The sequence below is a fragment of the Bufo bufo genome, chromosome 3, assembly GCF_905171765.1.
Source record: "Bufo bufo chromosome 3, aBufBuf1.1, whole genome shotgun sequence".
Lineage (NCBI taxonomy): Eukaryota > Metazoa > Chordata > Amphibia > Anura > Bufonidae > Bufo > Bufo bufo.
The window spans coordinates 564,314,285-564,336,658 of record NC_053391.1 but is presented as its reverse complement, the minus strand read 5'-3'; positions in this window follow the sequence as shown (position 1 = coordinate 564,336,658).

Below are 22,374 nucleotides of genomic sequence, written 5' to 3'. Positions count from 1 at the left end.
GGCTCTACTTAAGCGATAATCAAAATTGCGCCTCTTGGCATCCAAACCTCGTCGAGGATAAGGACGCATCAGGTGGCTAGAAAGGGCAAATCCCTCATACCCTACAACCACATAAGGCGCTGGTGGCCCAGTAGAGCCAGGAAGGTTTGCTGGCTGTGGTACGTCCAGTTGGTTGGACCGAAGCCAGCGACCCATTCTGGAAGCCCTGCAGTACTTCCATAGGACCCAAATATCTACAATTATAAACCTGTAGTTTGTGTCAAGGCCAACAAAACTACAGAGAAAAACTGCTTATAATTATAGTATTGGGACCCTGAGTTCGGTGGCTTCTTAACCCGTATGTGCTTCCCGTCAAGGGCACCAATACAATTTGGGAATTGAGCCCTCTCCAGAAAGCCATGGGCTATATCAAGCCACTGCTGCCTGGTTGGTTGTGGCAGCACTGAAAACTTTAGTGTCAACCAAATGGCGGAGCATGTAGCCTGTACCACGCCAGCAATTGTGGAGGTGCCCATTCGAAAATTAAAATGTAAAGACGAAAAAGAATTTCCATTCACCAGATATCTGAAAATAAAATAAATAAATAAATGAATACACTTTAATAGCATACGTTTATAAATCAAGCACATTACTTGACATTATTTAATGGCAATGTGGCTGGTAAGTATAAATGAAACTAGCACATAGTGGTAGATTTTAAAGCTATGGTTTATATTCTTAAATAATACTAAATAAAGCCTCATGCACACGACAGTTGTTTTATTCCGTGTCCGTTGTTCCGTTTTTCGTGATTTTCTGCAGACCCATTGACTTTCAATGGGTCCGTTGAAAACTCGGCTAATGCATCGTTTGTCGTCCATGATCCATGGTTCCAGTCCATCAAAAAAATATAACCTGTCCTATTATTTTCGCGGGAAATGGTTCGCGGACCCATTCAAGTCAATGGGACTGCTAAAAAACACGGAGGCACACAAGATTGTCATCCGCGTCCGTTTTTTTTCTATCATTTGCATGGCAAAGCTTTCTTAGATTTTTTTTTACTTCCCTTCATGTCTGGTGATCCTAAAATAAAGGAAGACACACGGAAACAAAAACGGAAACGGATCACGGAACAACGGAACCCCATTTTGCGGAATGGAACACAACAACGGTCGTGTGCATGAGGCCTAAGGAATAGCATTTACCTTCCTAAAGTTCTAGACTAGTAACATATACACACAGGTGAAGTGTCCTCATCATTACAGGCTGCATTTGAATTATTAACCCCTGCTGAACTGGATTCTAGTGTGACTAATCTAAGCGCACACAGTTTATGAATACAAATAAATGATTTTAAATACATGTCTACTAAATTTTCGTACTTAGGCATTGAAGATGAAAAGTTCAGAAGACATAGGCCATTGACCAAACAACTATGTATTTGAAAACAGGGTGTCATTCAAGTATTAGTCAGAGAATATATAGTCTTACCTTAAAGTAATAATAAGACGTTCTTCAGGTGACACACTCCGCTGCATATTGGTGTCCTGGATAGTTAAGGAAGGCCTCAAGTCCTCCAACAGCCGATCAAACGTAGATACCGACATACGGCAATAATTGAAGAACTTCTGAGGATGCGCACGGAGCTCAGCGTACAAGCCAACAGAGACCTTTGCTGGCCCGCTGCGAAAGTATAGCATGCACCCACATACGCTTCCTCCGCGGTTCCTCCTCAATCATTTCTGGCTACTCTCCAAAACAGCGGTAGACCAGCCAGTGCAAGAAGACATGGTCAGTTGATGACAGGGTGAAAGTGGACATCCTGCAAAGGAAAATCCAATAACAAACACACACACCAACCACTCCACAAAAAAAATTGAGCTGTCCAACAAAACACTGCATGCTGGGGGTATTTATATGTGTTTGCAGTCACAGGTGAATGTAGTGGATGGATCAGTTTTTTTTCACGTGCGTGAAAAATGCATGCCATCCGCAAGTCATGGGGGAAAAACGCAAGAACGCGACGCAATCGCATACAAAACTGACAGCACTCGCATGAAAAATCGCTCGCTTTTCCCTGAACGCACCCTGAACGCATCCGGCCAAAATCCGTGACCTCAGGCGTCTTTCAGTCCTATTGCTACAGGTGTATAAAATCCAGCCCCTCGCCATGTAGTCTGCTTTTACAGACATTGGTGAAACAATGGTCAGTCCTCTTTCAGTCCTATTGCTACAGGTGTATAAAATCCAGCCCCTCGCCATGTAGTCTGCTTTTACAGACATTGGTGAAACAATGGCTCAGTCCTGTAATTAGATGCTACAAGTCACTTCCTGAAATGTCTTCCACGTGATGTAAAATCACAACAATCACACGTCCCTGCACACTTCTCTTTCTCAAGCTGACCTGAAATGTTGCTTCATTGCTTTGATTTCAACAAATGATTTAATTGCATTTGGACGGATTGAACTGCATTTGTGGATATCAGAGGTCTACTTTCACACTTACGGCAGAGGATTCCGCCAGGCAGTTCCGTCAAAACGTATGCAAACTGATGGCATTTGTCAGACGGATCAGGATCCTGATCTGACTGAGAAATGAATTGAAATGCCGGATCCGTCACTCCGGTGTGATCCGGAAAAACGGATCCGGCATTTTTTTTTTTTGGTCTGAGCATGCGCAGACCGCAAAAACTGATCCGTTTTGCCGGAACACTCGGGGCCGGATCCGGCATTAATGCATTTCAATGGGAAAAAATGCCGGTATGTGCCCCTTTCACACGAGCGAGTTTTCCGCGCGGGTGCAATGTGTAACGTGAACGCATGGCACCCGCACTGAATCCTGACCCATTAATTTCAATGTGTCTGTGTACATGAGCATTTTTTTTCAAGCATCAGTTCTGCATTGCGTGAAAAACGCAGCATGTTCTATATTCTGCGTTTTTCACGCAGCTCTGGCACCTTAGAAGTGAATGGGGCTTCAGTGAAAAACGCATTGCATCCGGAAGCAAGTGCGGATGCAATGCGTTTTTCACTGAAGGTTGCTAAGAGATGTTATTTGTAAACCTTCAATTTTTTATCACGAACGTGAATAACACATCAGAACGCATTGCACCCACGCAGAAAAAATTAAATGCAGTCGCAGACAAAACTGACTAAACTTGCTTGCAAAATGGTGCGAGTTTCCCTGAACGCATCCGGACCTAATCTGTCATGCTCATGTGAAAGAGGCCTAAAGCCTCATGCAGACGTCAGTGGAACACCGGCTGTGAGATACCGGACTGGCATTGCAGGAGCGCATGGCGTCATAGCAACCAATGACTCTGTGCAATCCTGCAATGCCAGTCCGGTATCTCACGGACCGTGTTCCATGGACGTCTGCATGAGGCTTAAAGGGGTTCTGCAGTTTTTTTAAACTGATGATCTATCCTCTCAAACAGCTGATCGGCAGGGATCCCAGGTGTCGAACCCCCACCAATCAAATGCTGATGATCTATCCAGAGGACAGAGATCATCAGTTTAAAAAAACTGCAGAACCCCTTTAAGGCTGTGTTCAGAAGGTGTGGCCGCCTAATGCTGCTGAAACCCCTCTTGCACACATTGCATGGCCACATCATTTTGTGGTAAATTTGTGAGGCCAATGGCCACGGCATTTGGGCAGGGTCTCGTCCACCTTTGGCTGCTGCACCTTGAGAACAAATTGCTTGATTCTATTTCATGGCAAAAATATTTGTTAGATTAAATTGTAATCCACATTGACCGTGGATATATCCTGATATGAACTACAGTCCATGGGGACCTTCTCTGGCTTAAAGAGGTTATGCCAAGTGTATCCAGAGGATAGGGGATAACTAGTTGATTGGTGGAGCTGCGACTGCTAGTACCCCCACCAATCCTGAAAACAGAGGTCCCCTTCCCCTTGATCCGATGGAGCAGCAGGTCGAGCATGCACCCTGCTGCTCTATTCATTTTCTATGAGACTGCCGGAGATAGTCGAGCACAACACTTGGCAATTTCTGGAGGTTTCATAATGGTGAATGGAGCGACAGGGAGCATACTGACCTGCTGTTCCATCGGATCAGGGGAAGGGGACCTCCATTCTTGGAAACAGTGGGGATCCCAGCAGTCAAATATCCACCAATCAGCTAGTTATTCCCATTGGATTGTGGATAGAAGATAACTTATAAACTTGGCACAAACCCTTTCACGGTCATAACTTTATTTTTCCGTACACATTGTTGTAACAAAAATAGCAGCAATATAAAAAAAAATAATACATAGACTTCGAAAATGAAAAAAATAAATAAAAAATAAATAAATATATATATATATATATATATATATATATACACAGTGGATATAAAATGTCAGGTTTCTGTGATGTAAAAAAAAAAAAAGAGAAAAAGATAAATAATTTTAGAACTTTTTCCACCTTTAATGTGACCTATAAACTGTACAACTCAATTGAAAAACAAACTTAAATCTTTTAGGTAGAGGGAATAAAAATAAAATAATATGGTTGCATAGTGTGCACACCCTTTAACTAATACTTTGTTGAAGCACCTTTTGATTTTATTACAGCATTGAGTCTTTTGGGGTATGAGTCTATCAGCATGGCACATTTGGACTTGGCAAGATTTGCCCTACTCTTCTTTGGAAAACACTCCAAATCTGTCGGATTGCGAGGTCATCTCATGTGCACAGCCCTCTTCAGATCACTCCACAGATTTTCAATCGGATTCAGGTCTGGGCTCTCGCTGGGCCATTCCAAAACTTGAATCTTCTTCTGGTGAAGCCATTCCTTTGTTAATTTGGATGTATGCTTTGGGTCGTTGTCATGCTGAAAGCTTTCTAGCAGAAGCCTGAAGGTTTTGTGCCAATATTGACTGGTATTTGGAACTGTTCATAATTCCCTCTAGCTTAACTAAGGCCCCAGTTCTAGCTGAAGAAAAACAGCCCCAAAGCATGATGCTGCCACCACCATGCTTCACTGTGGGTATGGTGTTCTTTTGGTGATGTGCAGTGTTGTTTTTGCACCAAACATATCTTTTGGAAGTATGGCCAAAAAGTTCAACCTTGGTTTCATCAGACCATAACACCTTTTCCCACATGCTTTTGGGTGACTTCAGATGTGTTTTTGCAAAATGTAGCCTGGCTTGGATGTTTTGATTCGTAAGAAAAGGCTTTCGTCTTGCCACTCTACCCCATAGCCCAGACATATGAAGAATGTAGGAGATTGTTGTCACATGGACCACACAGCCAGTACTTGCCAGATATTCCTGCAGCTCCTTTAATGTTGCTGTAGGCCTCTTGGTAGCCTCCCAGACCAGTTTTCTTCTCGTCTTTTTATAAATTTTGGAGGGACGTCCAGTTCTTGGTAATGTCACTGTTGTGCCATATTTTCTCCACTTGATGATGACTGTCTTCACTGTTTTCTATGGCAGTGGTCCCCAACCTTTTTTGCACCAAGGACCGGTTTCATGCAAGACAATTTTCCCAGGGATCGGGTGGGGCGGGAAGGGGGTGGGGGTTCTGGGGTGGGGCTTAGGGGGTAGGCGGGGCTGACTGATTCACACGCATAACAAAACACAAGGTGCATATTAAAATATATAACACTATATAATGACTATATAAACTATGGTCTCTGCTGCACTGGACCGTATTTTTCGCCCTATAAGATGCACCTAGTTTTAGAGGAGAACAATAAGAAAAAAATATTTTTCATTACACCTCAGGTCAGACCAGCAATCAGACCCCCAATGTTAATCAGACCTCAGATCAGACCCCCAATGGCTCAGATCAACCCCCAAACCTTTAGCCATCTATCAGCCCCCAATGTCAGCCATAACCCCCCCAATGTCAGCCATAAGCCCCCCATTAGCCCCTCATGTCAGCCATAAGCCCCCCATGTCAGCCATAAGCCCCCCATTAGCCCCTCATGTCAGCCATAAGCCCCCATTAGCCCTTCATGTCAGCCATAAGCCCCCCATGTCAGCCATAAGCCCCCATTAGCCCCTCATGTCAGCCATAAGCCCCCAATTAGCCCCTCATGTCAGCCATAACCCCCCCATGTCAGCCATAAGCCCCCATTAGCCCTTCATGTCAGCCATAAGCCCCCCATGTCAGCCATAAGCCCCCATTAGCCCCTCATGTCAGCCATAAGCCCCCCATTAGCCCCTCATGTCAGCCATAAGCCCCCCATTAGCCCTTCATGTCAGCCATAAGCCCCCATTAGCCCCTCATGTCAGCCATAAGCCCCCCATGTCAGCCATAAGCCCCCCATTAGCCCCTCATGTCAGCCATAAGCCCCCCATTAGCCCTTCATGTCAGCCATAAGCCCCCATTAGCCCCTCATGTCAGCCATAAGCCCCCATTAGCCCCTCATGTCAGCCATAAGCCCCCAATGTCAGCCCCATGTCCCTCATGTCAGCCCCATGTCCCTCATGTCAGCCCCATGTCCCCCAGGTCAGCCCCATTAGCCCCTCATGTCAGCCCTATTAGCCCCTTATGTCAGCCATCAGCCCCCAGTGCAAATAAAAAAAACACTTACCTCTCCTGCTCCTGGTCACCATCGCGATCCTCCTCATTCTGCTGTCGGCTGGCTGTGTATAGCGGCGCACAGCGTGAGGCCACAGAGAGACCTCACGCTGTGCGCAGCCCTGCACAGCCGATAACCGAGCCGAGGACCAGGAAGCGGTGAGTACAGATCCTTCACCGCTCCCTGGTCCTTCTGTACTAATGAAGCGCTTCCATAATGGAAGCGCTTCATTAGTACAGAGTTAAAGACTGCCCTGATCGCCGCGGCCCGGCTAACAATCCTCCACGGCCCGGTCCTGGGCCGCGGCCCGGCGGTTGGGGACCGCTGTTCTATGGTATATTTAATGCCTTGGAAATTCTTTTGTACCCTTCTCCTGACTGATACCTTTTAACAATGAGATCCCTCTGATGCTTTGGAAGCTCTCTGTGGACCATGGCTTTTGCTGTGGGATGCGACTAAGAAAATTTCAGGAAAGACCAACTAGAGCAGCTGAACTTTATTTGGGGTTAATCAGATGCACTTTTAATGATGGCAGGTGTATGCTGACTCCTATTTACCATGATTTTGAATGGGATTGCTTAATTCTGAACACAGCTACATCCCCAGTTATAAGAGGGTGTGCACACTTCTTCCCTCCACCTAAAAGATTTCAGTTTGTTTTTCCATTGAGTTGTACAGTTTATAGGTCACATTAAAGGTGGAAAAAGTTCTGAAATTATTTATCTTTGTCATTTTTTATAGCACAGAAACCTGACATTTTAACAGGGGTGTGTAGACTTTTTAGATCCACTGTACACAGGGGTGTGTAGACTTGTATATCCACTCTATATATAGACCTCCTATATTATGCCAGCATGGTTATCTGGAAAGACATTGTGCTATAGCTCCATCTTCTAATACCTAATCAGTGGTTGAAGCCATTGAGCAGTGGCGTAACTACCGGGGAAGCAGCTGCTTCGGGGCCCAGGCTGCCAAGGGGGCCCGGCGTCCCGGCAGTGTGTGTGACAGTTTATTTTCAAGTTCGTTAAATATCTATGTCTTACTGTTCAGGGCCCCTTCACAGCAGCTGACCAGGCCCCCTCGCTAATGTGATCTAATCTTACTGTCTCCTAAAGTCTTCTGATGTGTCTAGGATTCGAACACACAACCTCCAAAGTATCAGTGTATCAGAGGCAAAGCATTTACCCTCACAACCATAAAGGTTACATTACAACTGATTGAAAAAATATGAGACTTCTACTGTTATAGCTGGCTAAGTGTACATCTATACACATGACAGCTGCCCCAACACTGCTATATCTCTATATGACAGCTGTCCCAGCACACTCAGCTCTGCTATATCTCTATATATGAGCAGCTGTCATGTGTATAGATGTACACTTAGCCAGCTATAACAGTAGAAGTCTCAAATTTTTTAAGCAGCAAGGCTTCTCTTATGGTCTTGTGGTTAGATGCTTTGCCTCTGATACAGAAGGTCGTGGGTTCGAATCCCAGCAGAAACCTTTTCTGAAATACAAGCACTGACTCCATATATGGACATACAGGGCGGGACACAGGAAGAGGCTGCATCGCATCGCTGACATGGAGGTAAGTATAAGTGTTTATTATATTTTTTTTAATACCCGACTGTTACTGCCATGGGGGGAGCGGGGGGGCACTTGATACTGGCACATGGGGGGAGGCACCTGATACTGGCACATGGGGGGGGGGGGGGGAGAGAGAGGCACCTGATACTGGCACATGGGGGGGGAGAGGGGTTGGCACCTGATACTGGCACCTGAGGGGGGTTGGCACCTGACACTGGCACATGGGGGGGGGGGGGGGGAGAGAGAGGCACTTGATACTGGCACTTTTTTTGTGGGGGGGGGGGGGGGGGGGAGATGGCACTATGATAGGGGGAGAGGAGAGAGGCACTATGATACTGGCACATGATGGGGGGGGGGGCATTATGGGGACACTAGGCCGGCAGCCTATCAGAGGCCGGACACTGAGGGGAATCTACTGGGGCACTATACAGGGAGTGCAGAATTATTAGGCAAGTTGTATTTTTGAGGATTAATTTTATTATTGAACAACAACCATGTTCTCAATGAACCCAAAAAACTCATTAATATCAAAGCTGAATATTTTTGGAAGTAGTTTTTAGTTTTAGCTATTTTAGGGGGATATCTGTGTGTGCAGGTGACTATTACTGTGCATAATTATTAGGCAACTTAACAAAAAACAAATATATACCCATTTCAATTATTTATTTTTACCAGTGAAACCAATATAACATCTCAACATTCACAAATATACATTTCTGACATTCAAAAACAAAAACAAATCAGTGACCAATATAGCCACCTTTCTTTGCAAGGACACTCAAAAGCCTGCCATCCATGGATTCTGTCAGTGTTTTGATCTGTTCACCATCAACATTGCGTGCAGCAGCAACCACAGCCTCCCAGACACTGTTCAGAGAGGTGTACTGTTTTCCCTCCTTGTAAATCTCACATTTGATGATGGACCACAGGTTCTCAATGGGGTTCAGATCAGGTGAACAAGGAGGCCATGTCATTAGATTTTCTTCTTTTATACCCTTTCTTGCCAGCCACGCTGTGGAGTACTTGGACGCGTGTGATGGAGCATTGTCCTGCATGAAAATCATGTTTTTCTTGAAGGATGCAGACTTCTTCCTGTACCACTGCTTGAAGAAGGTGTCTTCCAGAAACTGGCAGTAGGACTGGGAGTTGAGCTTGACTCCATCCTCAACCCGAAAAGGCCCCACAAGCTCATCTTTGATGATACCAGCCCAAACCAGTACTCCACCTCCACCTTGCTGGCGTCTGAGTCGGACTAGAGCTCTCTGCCCTTTACCAATCCAGCCACGGGCCCATCCATCTGGCCCATCAAGACTCACTCTCATTTCATCAGTCCATAAAACCTTAGAAAAATCAGTCTTGAGATATTTCTTGGCCCAGTCTTGAAGTTTCAGCTTGTGTGTCTTGTTCAGTGGTGGTCGTCTTTCAGCCTTTCTTACCTTGGCCATGTCTCTGAGTATTGCACACCTTGTGCTTTTGGGCACTCCAGTGATGTTGCAGCTCTGAAATATGGCCAAACTGGTGGCAAGTGGCATCTTGGCAGCTGCACGCTTGACTTTTCTCAGTTCATGGGCAGTTATTTAGCGCCTTGGTTTTTCCACACGCTTCTTGCGACCCTGTTGACTATTTTGAATAAAACGCTTGATTGTTCGATGATCACGCTTCAGAAGCTTTGCAATTTTAAGAGTGCTGCATCCCTCTGCAAGATATCTCACTATTTTTGACTTTTCTGAGCCTGTCAATTCCTTCTTTTGACCCATTTTGCCAAAGGAAAGGAAGTTGCCTAATAATTATACACACCTGATATAGGGTGTTGATGTCATTAGACCACACCCCTTCTCATTACAGAGATGCACATCACCTAATATGCTTAATTGGTAGTAGGCTTTCGAGCCTATACAGCTTGGAGTAAGACAACATGCATAAAGAGGATGATGTGGTCAAAATACTCATTTGCCTAATAATTCTGCACTCCCTGTATATGGGGCATTTTATACTGGTACATTATGGGGGGCACTAGCAGGATGGGGGGAGAGGAGCACTATGGAGGCATTTACTGGGGGCACTATATAGGGGTATTTTATACTGGGACATTATGGGGGCACTATAGGGACATTAGCTCAACTGGGGGCATTACAAGGGGGTATTTTTGCACTGTCACATTATAAGGAGAATTATTACTACTGGGGGGGGGGGGGCATTATGGTGGGCTTTATTACTCCCCCATGGTATGACCCCCTAGTAGCAGCACCAGCCTCTCCCTGCTCTGCGACCCCACTGCCCCTTCTCCAAATCCTTATTATGAAATCTTTCTCATTAGGATAAAGCACAACATCCGGCCAAGTGTTGAAGTGGTTTCCGAGATCCCCAAGGGTCAAGTAACTGTAAGTTTTCATGTGAAATATGTTTATGTTATACACATATAGCATCCACTGTGCCCCACAATATACAGTATACCGCTACACTGTGCCAAAGGAGTGGGGTTTACACAGGAGGAGGGAGGTGCGAAGCGCGCTGGGGGGGCCCTTACAAATATTTGCTGTGGGGCCCAGTCACTTCTAGTTACGCCCCTGCCATTGAGCCTTGCTCCTTTATTTTAAAGGTCTATGCATTTTCTTTTATATTGCTGCTATTTTTTGTTACTCTGGTCTCCTGATAAACAGGCCTGCTGTGAAAGTCAGGTAAACATGTAGGGACACCCAGAAATAACATTTGGAGGGTTACTGTAGAGGCTAGTGAGGGTTTAGCCACCAAGAGGTGGGGTCGCCCTTTTTTGGGCGGGTGCTTTCCCTGTAGGCAGGAGCAATAAAGGGACATATTAGGGACAGGGGTAGCTGTTCCCGATATTAGTCCAGACCACCTCCTCAGAGTGTGCACCTGAAAGCGGTTATGAATGTCATGTGACCCGACCTGATCAAGGATTACAACAGAGTATGGTCATCGCTTAACCCCAGTGGGTAGGAAGAATCGGATATACTGGTCATCCCGACAGTATCCAACTTGTACCATATGAGGTGACCATTTTTTGGGGCAAATAAATTATTCTCTGTGTTATTGCTTTGTATATGGGGGTTTATATTGCAGTTTTATTAGGTTCTAATAAAAGTTGATTTTTTAATCTGAGGGTTTTTCTACAGTGACTTGACACAATATAGAAGATGCTGCGATTTTTCCTGAACGCAGAAATGATGCATGCAAAGCAATGCTCATGTACACAGACCTATTGAAATGAATTGGTCAATCCCATAGACTGCAATAGTGTTCTATCGAAGTCTATGGTACAAGGAGACCCAGGAAAAGTAGCCCTTCTCCAATATCTTCAAATCAAACTGCCTAATAGTAAATCTGTCTTAGTTGTCCATAGCAACCAGAGCTCAGCTTTAATTTTTTTCAGAGCCCTATAGGAACTGAAAGCTGAGCTCTGATTGGTTGCTATGGGCAACTAAGAATGATTTATTATTCAGTTTCATAAAAAAGGCCTATTGTGTCAGAGAGATGGCGTTTTCCCTGGAACAGCGAATAGTGCTTGTGGAAGGTTATGTGCGAAGCAGATCGATTAACCTTTGCCGACAAGTTCCCAGGAACAAAACCACCAGCTAAATGTATTCAGAGTCTGAATAGCATTATAATAATGTAGCCACTTGCTGGTTCATCTTGTCATACTGTCGCTGGATGCGGGCTACTTTTTCGTGAGCCACCGTATAGAAGAGATCAGAAGATCCCATGTCCAGGTCCCCTAAGGCCCCTTTCACGCGAGTGAATTTTCCGCGTGGGTGCGATGCGTGAAGTGAATGCATAGCAGCCGCACTAAATCAATTATTTCAATGGGTCTGTGTACGAGCGTTTTTTTCCTTTCGTCACTTCTGCGTTGTGTGAGAATTGCAGCGTGTTCTATAGTCTGCTTTCTTCACGCAGCTCTGGCCCCATAGAAGTGAATGGGGCTTCAGTGAAAAACGCATTGAATCCGGATATAACCTGGATGTAGTCCGGGTGCAATGCGTTTTTCACTTAGGGCTGCTAGGAAATGTTGTTTGTAAACCTTTAATTCTTTTTCACGCGCGTAAAAAATGCATCAAAACACATTGCACCAGCGTGGAAAAAAACGGAAACACTGAACGCAGTCGCAGACAAAACTGTCCGAACATGCTTGCAAAATGGTGCGAGTTTCACTGAACGCACCCTGAGCTGATCTGCATGGTTCAAGTGAAAGAGGCCTAAGGCTCCTTTCACATCTGCGTCTGAAGCGCCATTCGCGGCTACTGTCACAGGAATTGTGGACTTTCTTCTCCGCTAAAAATTGCTCTTCCGAATGGATACCATTATAGTCAAATAATCAAAGTTTGTTCTTCTGTTCTGAAAGTAAACAAGCACTGATGTGAAGCAGCCTGAGGGGACTACAAATTACTGTACATATTAAAAAAAAAATAATAATAATAATAATAATAAATAAAAATACTAAAAATTCCAAACACCCCCTTCCCCAAGTTTACATATACGAAGAAAGAATAAATAATTAATTAAACATAATGGGAATCACGGTGTCAACAAATGTCTGTTAACTACTAAACTAAAAAAATTATTTTTATTGCATGAACTTTACAGTAGAAAAAAAATAATCTGATGTGCCATTAAAAAAATACAACTTGTCCTGCAAAAATAACCCGCCTAAAGGTACTTTCACACTAGCATTTTTTTTATTTTCCGGCATTGAGTTCCGTCCTAGGGGCTCTATACCGGAAAAGAACTGATCAGTTTTATCCTAATGCATTCTGAATGTAGAGCAATCCGTTCAGGATGCATCAGTTTTCTCTCCACCCAAAAATCCTGAACACTAGCCGGAATGCCGGATACGGCATTATTTTCCATTAAAATGCATTAATGCCCCAAGTGTTCCGGAAAAACGCAGACCTTTAAAAATGTGAAAAAGATAAATACCGGATCAATTTTTCCTGATGACAACCGGAAAGACAGATCCGGTATTGCAATGAATTTGTCAGACGGATCCGCATCTGTATCCGTCTGCGTCCGGATTGCCAGATCCGGCAGGCAGTTCCAGCTACAGAACTGCCTGCTGGAATGTTCTGCCGCAAGTGTGAAAGTACCCTAAGGCTGGGTTCACACGGGCGTTGCGGGAAAATGTGCGGGTGCGTTGCGGGAACACCCGCGATTTTTCCGACCGAGTGCAAAACATTTTAATGCATTTTGCACTCGCGTGAGAAAAATCGTGCATGTTTGGTACCCAAACCCGAACTTCTTCACAGAAGTTCGGGCTTGGGATCGGTGTTCTGTAGATTGTATTATTTTCCCTTATAACATGGTTATAAAGGGAAAATATGTGATTACACTTACCGGTAATCGTTTTTCCTTGAGCCTATGACAGCACCCATGGATAGCATCCGCCCCTCTCTTCAGGACAGGAAACAGAAAGCACAGCCTCTTTAAAAGGGAAGTACTACCCCCATCATGCCAGTCCTATTCCAAGAACCAAGGAAACAGAAAAGACTACACCACAGGACACAATATATCTATAATAAATCAAACACATTTTTTATTTTTTTTGTATTACTCTAATTATAAATAAAAGAGTATTTATACTATATCTATAGTAGGATCAAAAACCCTTCTTTTTTTTTTTTTGGGATGGTCCTAGGCGGGTGCTGTCATAGGCTCAAGGAAAAACGATTACCGCTAAGTGTAATCACATATTTCCCCCCTCGCCTATGAAAGCACCCATGGATATCTAGGCGAGATCATCTAGGGTGGGACAACTGCTTGGAGGACTTTACGCCCAAACCCTAAACCCTCCTGTGAAGGAAGCTGCAGTCTATAGTGCTTAAAAAAGGTATGCGAAGAACTCCAAGTAGCAGCTTTGCAAATCTGGTCAATAGAAGCAGAAGCTCTTTCCGCCCAGGATGTAGACAACGCTCTAGTTGAGTGTGCTCCAAACCCGGCAGGAGGAGGAACCCCTTTAGAGGAATATGCAAAGTAAATGGCCTGTTTAATATATCTGGCAATAGATTGTGAGGAAGCAGGGGAACCCTTCTTCTGTCCCTGAAAGGAAACCACAAGCTAAGAGGACGACCTCCAGTCCTGAGTGGCAGAAAGGTACCAAATTAGGCACCTCCTAACATCAAGGCAATGGAATTCCCTTTCCTCCTGATTTTTTGGTGGAGGGCAAAAGGAAGGTAAAACTACATCCTGTGATCGGTGAAAAGATGACGAAACCTTTGGAAGGAAGGCAGGGTCAGGAGATAAAATAACCCTATCCTCTAGAATGCTAAGATACGGCCTTTCAATTGAGAAGGCCGATATCTCGCTCACTCTTCTAGCAGATGTAATAGCTAGCAAAAAAGACAATTTATAGGTTAAGATTTTTATTGGGATATCTTCAATAGGCTCAAAGGGATCCCCAGTTAAGGCAGACAAAACTAGATTTAAATCTCAGGGAGGAACTCTGGACTGGTGCAAGTTTAGAAATCGCAATGACAAATCTTTTTATCCAGGGGTGGTCTGCTAATTTATACTCAAAGAGAGCGCTTAAGGCAGAGATATGGACCTTCAAAGTACTTGGTCTAAGTTCTTTATTCCAACCCTCCTGGAGAAAGCTAAGAACTACTGGTAATTCCGGGGGTTCTAGGACATTAACAGGCTTATTTGCAAACCTAAGGAAGGCCCTCCAAACCCTTAAATAAATTTTTGAAGTAACAGCCTTTCTGCTGGACAAAAGGGTGTTTATTACCTCCCCAGAAAGACCCTTCATTTCTAGGATTTGTAGTAATAGGAAAATGAGCGAGCACTCATACACTTGGCAACCAGATTGACATGTGCAGAAAATATTTATTAAATCCCCATAAAATACAAGTAATAAAATTTATAAGAACAATGTAGCAATAATATACAACATTACAGTCACGTATATTGTGGTAGATATGATCGATACTATATTCATATGACTCAATAGTGTCGATAAATTCAATAATATATATCTCACCAAAAAACTTCAAGTATATGCTGTTATTTGGGAAAGAGGGGGTATTATCTTCTATCGCTCTATCCCAATTTGGGAAACTGAATGTCACTGAAAATGTTGTAGGTGTATTCACTGGGAGCGCAGTATGTTCATAAAGTGTCCACAGGAATCCTGATAATGCGAAAAGTCTCTTATAGCATATCCTTTTAAGGTCGATATGAGCTTTGGATTAAAGAAAACTTTAAATCGATGTTTGGCTTACCATCTAGCGTCTGCTGTCTCCCTATTGCTTCAATGGAGCTTTAAATATTTGCCGGCTTATTCAGTCGCTCCATACAGCAAGCTGGTTTAAATTTCGCGGGAGTTCCAAAGATCGCAGGAGTAACGTGTATGGTGAAACGACCCGTAACGCGTATGGTGAAACAAGTGATGTACCTGCATTGAAAAGCCTCCGATAATACTGTATGGCCATACAGAAAAAAAATTCTACAGTAAAGGATTACCTATTCTTATCGTCGAAAGCTGCACCAAAAGGAAATTGCGGAACAGAGTGGCAACTCCTGCGATCTTTGGAACTCCCGCGAAATTTAAACCAGCTTGCTGTATGGAGCGACTGAATAAGCCGGCAAATATTTAAAGCTCCATTGAAGCAATAGGGAGACAACAGACGCTAGACGGTAAGCCAAACATCGATTTAAAGTTTTCTTTAATCCAAAGCTCATATCGACCTTAAAAGGATATGCTATAAAGAGACTTTTCACATCATCAGGATTCCTGTGGACACTTTATGAACATATTGCGCTCCAAGTGAATACACCTACAACATTTTCAGTGACATTCAGTTTCCCAAATTGGGATAGAGCGCTAGAAGATAATACCCCCTCTTTCCCAAATAACAGCATATACTTGAAGTTTTTTGGTGAGATATATATTATTGAATTTATCGACACTATTGAGTCATATGAATATAGTGTCGATCATATCTACCACAATATATGTGACTGTAATGTTGTATATTATTGCTACATTGTTCTTATAAATTTTATTACTTGTATTTTATGGGGATTTAATAAATATTTTCTGCACATGTCAATCTGGTTGCCAAGTGTATGAGTGCTCGCTCATTTTCCTATTACTACATTTGCCTTTTAAGAGAGGGTGGGGTGATTGCAAGCTCATATAGAGGCAGCACCATACCTTAACTACTTGCTAGTGAGCCACCACAACCTACCACTATTTCTAGGATTTGCCTTTCAACAGCCAGGCTGTCAAGTGCAGGCTCTCTAATTGTGGATGAAGTACCGGACCCTGCACTAGTAGCCCCGGGAAGACAGGAAGCACCCAGGGATCTGCCACCGACATCCTCCTTAGTCAGGAAAACCAGACCCTCCTGAGCCAAAAGAGGGCTATGGTAATAACTAGAGCCTTCTCCTTCCAAATCTTCTTCAGGACTCTCGGGAGTAGTTTTATAGGAGGGAAGGCGTACAGGAGGCCTACTCTCCATGATTGGGCCAATGCGTCCACTGCTGTGGGCTGCTCCGATGGAGATAGGGAGAAGAATTTCTTCACTCTTCTGTTATCCCTTGTGGCAAAGAGATCTACCACCGGGTGACCCCATAGGGCCACAATGTCGTTGAAGATCTGCTGATTTAGGGACCATTCCTTCTGCCGAACACGATGTCTGCTCAGAAAGTCTGCCGTTACATTCCCCGTTCCTTTTAAGTGTACTGCCCTGATCGATGGAAGGAAATTTTCTGCCAGCTCGAAAATTTCTTTGGTCAGAGACATCAGGTCTAGGGATCTGGTCCCCCCCCCTCCCCCCGACGATTGATGTGAGCCACTGCCGTCATGTTGTCTGAATAGATCAAGATATTTCTGCCTTTTAAGAGGTGGAGGCTCTTCTTCAAGGCCATTAGAATAGCTAGAAGTTCTTTGAAGTTGTGAGACTTGGAGACTATTTCCTGATTCCAATGTCCCTGCAGAAGTAGTGAATCTGTGTGGGCTCCCCAACCCCAAGGACTTGCATCTGTAGTCAGAGTTAGGGGATCCTTCCTTGACCAAGGGACTCCTTTTTGAAGGTTGGAAGGCACCGTCCACCATTCTAAGTCTTTTAACGTTTGAGGTGAAAGGAAAAAAAAGAGAGAATCCAAGGATTGGGGATCCTTGTCCCAAACTTCCAGGATCTGCAACTGTAGTGACCTTGAGTGGAAGTGGGCCCATTCTACTCCCGGGATTGTGGCCGTCATCAGGCCTAGAACTGACATCGCTTCTCTTAAGGAGATGGAGTGGCGAGCTATAATGTCTTGAACCCTGGAGACTAGCAGAGATATTTTTTGTGGTGGAAGAAAACACATTTGTTTCTGGGAATCCAGGAGTAGCCCCAGAAAGGTGCATAACTGGTTTGGCACAAGACTTGGGAATTAAATCTCCAGAAATCCAACCAGTTTTTCTAGAACCTCCCTGAACCAGGAAATCTGACTGATTAACTGGTCTGGTTCCTGAGAGAGAAGGAGAAAATCGTCTAGATAGGGAATGACAACCAAATCCCTCTCTCTCAGATGAGCCATCATTTCCGCTATTATTTTTGTGAAAAGTCTGGGTGCCTGGGATAACCCAAACGGCAGGGCCTGAAACTGTACATGTAGGAGTCTGTCTGGAAACTGAACTGCTACTCTTAAGTATTTCTGGTGATTGGGATGGATTGGTACATGGTAGTAAGCGTCCCTGAGATCCAGGGTTGCCATGCAGCAGCCTGGGAATAGATTTGGAATTATAGAACTGATGGTCTCCATACAAAATTTCTCGTACACCAGGTATTTGTTGAGCAGTTTCAGGTTTATTATGGTACGATAGGTGCCGTTTGGCTTTATTACAAGAAAAAGCGTTGAGTAAAAGCCCCTCCCCCTCTCTTAAGCTGGAAACTCCCGCAGGACCTTCTTTAACAAATCCGAAATCTCCAGACGCAACGCTTCCAGCTTCTCTGGGCTGGAGCGATAGTCCGTCAAGACAAACCTTTCTGGAGGAGTTTTCAGGAAGTTTAAGCAATAGCCTTCTGAAATAATTGAAAGAATCCAGGGGCTGTTCGAGATCTTCTGCCATTGCTCTGCGAAGAGGGAGAGCCGACCTCCTACCGGGGATCTGGCGTCATTGTTGAGGCTTTTTTGAGGCCTCTCCACCTGAAAAAAGAAATCCCTTGTTTCTTCTAGCCGCATTACCAGGCTGTCTGGGAGCTTCTCTTCTCCTAAAATTGAATCTGGTCATCTGAGAGCGAAAAGGTTTCTTAGGGGGCTGCTGATATGTAGAAGGAAACCCCTTTTTTCTTTCAGAAGCTTTCTCCAGTAAATCATCTAATGTTGACCCAAAGAGGCATTCACCCTGACAGGGTATGGCACATAACTTCGCTTTAGAAACCGAATCTCCTCTCCAATGCTTAAGCCAAATAGCCCTCCGGGCAGAATTTGAAAGAGCAGCGGCTCTCGCCGATAGCTTCAGAGAAACTACTGAGGCATCCGCTAGAAAATCGATGGCACTATAAAGGGTTGGAAATGAGGCAAGCAACTGCTCCACAGGTGCCCCTTTCTTTATCTGCTCCTCCAATTCGTTCATCCAGACTCTTAATGATCTGGCCACTGAGGTGGCGGGTATGGCGGGTCTGAATGAGCCCGCCGTCGCTTCCCAATTCTTTTTCAAATACACCTCGGCCCTTCTGTCCATCGGATCCTTAAGTGTTCCTGAATCTTCGAACGGAAGGGCTGCCTTTTTAGAGATTTTTGCTACTGGGGCGTCCAGTTTTGGAGCTCTATCCCAAACCGCTGAAGCCGTATCTTCAAAGGGATACTTCCGCTTTAGGGCAGATGGTACAAAAAACTTTCTGTCTGGCCTACTCCATTCATTTTTAATTACAGAAGTTATATTCTCGTGAACATCAAAACACTTCAACTTCCTAGGACCCAGGCCCTCAAACATAGTATCCCTCATAGACTGAGGTTCTGACTGGTCATCAAATCCCATGGTCGCCCTGACGATCCTGACTAGGGAATTTATGTTTTCTGATAGGAACAGAGGTCTCCCCGCCATTTGCTCATCCTGGGAGTGATCCGAGGACGGTAGCTCTCCCTCAAACTGCGCAGCCCTTCTCCTTGGATCTTGACACCCTTCTCTCTTAGGAAGTCTAGGCACACAGAAAAAAACTCCCATCAGGTTAAATGTAATATATGAAAATTGCAGGGTATTCACCCCTCTTACCCCCACCAGTACCAAAGATTCGTTGGTGGTTTCAGTGGGTTCAACGCGCTCTGTGGGCTCCATTTTCTGCCCTTGGCTTCCCTCCATTGAGATCACTGCAGGCCACAACACCAGCCTGCAGCGAGAGCTGGCTGGACTTAAACTTTGCCGGGCACGTACCGGCACCCCCTCCCTTCCGGCCTTAGGCATGCCCCCTCCCACTGCTCGTACCGGAAGCTTAGGATTCGACGCTGACCAATGACGTCAGCGCCGACCCGCTCACCCGGAAGTGACGACGCCGCGACCCGCACGAACGCCGAATCGCAGCCGAACTTACGGCACGGCCGCAGAGGTTCGCCATGCAGGGGACACCAAAGCAACCCCGACGGGGGAGTGACCGGAGCGAGGGGGAGTCCAGAGATCCAGGCTTCAGCAGTGGCTTCCAGAGAAGACTTATGCCGCTCGGGTAGGCCCTCCTCCCACGGGTAATCACCAGGGGCTCCCGCAGCTCAATCCTTTTAGCGTGCTGTGCATCCACCCTGTCCCTTAGGACAGGAAACAGAACTGGCATGATGGGGGTAGTACTTCCCTTTTAAAGAGGCTGTGCTTCCTGTTTCCTGTCCTGAAGAGAGGGGCGGATGCTATCCATGGGTGCTGTCATAGGCGAGGGGGGAAATAATAGCATTCTGAATACAGAATGCATAGTAAAACAGCGCTGGAGGGGTTAAAAAAATAAAAATAATAATTGAACTCACGTTAGTCTACTTGATCGCGTAGCCCGGCATCTCCTTCTGTCTCCTTTGTTGAACAGGACCTGTGGTGAGCATTAATTACAGGAACAGGACCTTTGATGACGTCACTCCAGTCATCACATGATCCATCACCATGGTAAAAGATCATGTGACGTACCATGTGATGACCGGAGTGACGTCATCAAAGGTCCCGTTCCTGTAATTAATGCTCACCACAGGTCCTATTCAACAAAGGAGACAGAAGCGATGCCGGCTACGCGATCAAGTGGACTAAGGTGAGTTAAATTATTATTATTATTTTTTTAACCCCTCCAGTGCTGTTTTACTATGCATTCTGTATTCAGAATGCTATTATTTTCCCTTATAACCATGTTATAAGGGAAAATAATAATCGGGTCTCCATCCCGATCGTCTCCTAGCAACCGTGCGTGAAAATCGCACCGCATCCGCACTTGCTTGCGATTTTCACGCAACCCCATTCACTTCTATGGGGCCTGCGTTGCGTGAAAAACGCAGAATATAGAGCATGCTGCGATTTTCACGCAACGCACAAGTGATGCGTGAAAATCACCGCTCATGTGAACAGCCCCATAGAAATGAAAGGGTCGGTATTCAGTGCGGGTGCAATGCGTTCACCTCACGCATCGCATCCGCGCGGAATACTCGCCCATGTGAAAGGGGCCTAAGGCTTTGGGAAAAGTAAAAAAAAGTTATGGATGGCTGCATGTTCTGTAACGTTTCTACAACACGCGTTGATTGTCACTACGCTCTTTGGTATTTTAGGCCCCTTTCACACGGGCGAGCATTCCGCGCGGATGCGATGCGTGAGTTGAACGCATTGCACCCGCACTGAATACCGACCCATTCATTTCTAAGGGACTGTTCACATGAGCGGTGATTTTCACGCATCACTTATGCGTTGCGTGAAAATCGCAGCATGCTCTATATTCTGCGTTTTTCACGCAACGCAGGCCCCATAGGAGTGAATGGGGTTGCATGAAAATCGCAAGCATCCGCAAGCAAGTGCGGATGCGGTGCGATTTTCACGCATGGTTGCTAGGAGACGATCGGGATGGAGACCCGATCATTATTATTTTCCCTTATAACATGGTTATAAGGGAAAATAATAGCATTCTGAATACAGAATGCATAGTAAAATAGCGCTGGAGGGGTAAAAAAAATAATAATAATAATTTAACTCACCTTAATCCACTTGATCGCGGAGTCGGCATCTCCTTCTGTCTCCTTTGCTGAACAGGACCTGTGGTGAGCATTCATTACAGGAACAGGACCTGTGGTGACGTCACTCCGGTCATCACATGATCTTTTACCATGGTGATGGATCATGTGATGACAGGAGTGACGTCACCACAGGTCCTGTTCCTGTAATGAATGCTCACCACAGGTCCTGTTCAGCAAAAGAGACAGAAGGAGATGCCAGCAGCGCGATCAAGTGGATTAAGGTGAGTTTAATTTTTTTTAACCCCTCCAGCGCTATTTTACTTACTATGTTATAAGGGGAAATAATACAATCTACAGAACACCGATCCCAAGCCCGAACTTCTGTGAAGAAGTTCGGGTACCAAACATGCGCGATTTTTCTCACGCGAGTGCAAAACGCATTACAATGTTTTGCACTCGCGCGGAAAAATCGCGGGTGTTCCCGTAACGCACCCGCACATTTTCCCGCAACGCCCGTGTGAAAGGGGCCTTATGCTACAATAAAACAAGTTAAAAAAAAGAAAGTTATGGATCTTGGAAGGCAAAAAAAAAAAACGAAAAAGAGAAGTTAAAGGGAACCTGTCACCAGGATTTTGGGTGTAGAGCTGAGGACATGGGTTGCTAGATGGCAGCTAGCACATCCGCAATACCCAGTCACCATAGCTCTGTGTGCTTTTATTGTGTAAACAAAAAACCGATTTGATACATATGCAAATTACCCTGCAATGTTTCCTGTATGAGAGAGGAGTCAGGGACAGGACTCATCTCAGGTTCATTTGCATATGTATCAAATCGTTTTTTGTTTAAAGGGAGTCTGTCACACATTTGGGCATATTAGACCGATCAAATAGGGTTATATGATCCACCCAGAACTTAAAAACGGTACCTTTGTTGTACAAAACAGACTTTTCTTTTAGCCGAAAATGAACTTATAAGGTTATGTTAATGAGCCCTCTCAAGTGCCCAGGGCGGTCTCTCAATCCTCGGAGCCCCAGGCAGCACCTCCTAAACGGCTCATAACCCCGCCCTCCGTGCGCCTCTGCCCGCCCGTTTACTCCCCTCCCCTGTCCTTTTCCACTGCGGCTGTGCGGTCCAAATCGTAGCGGGCGC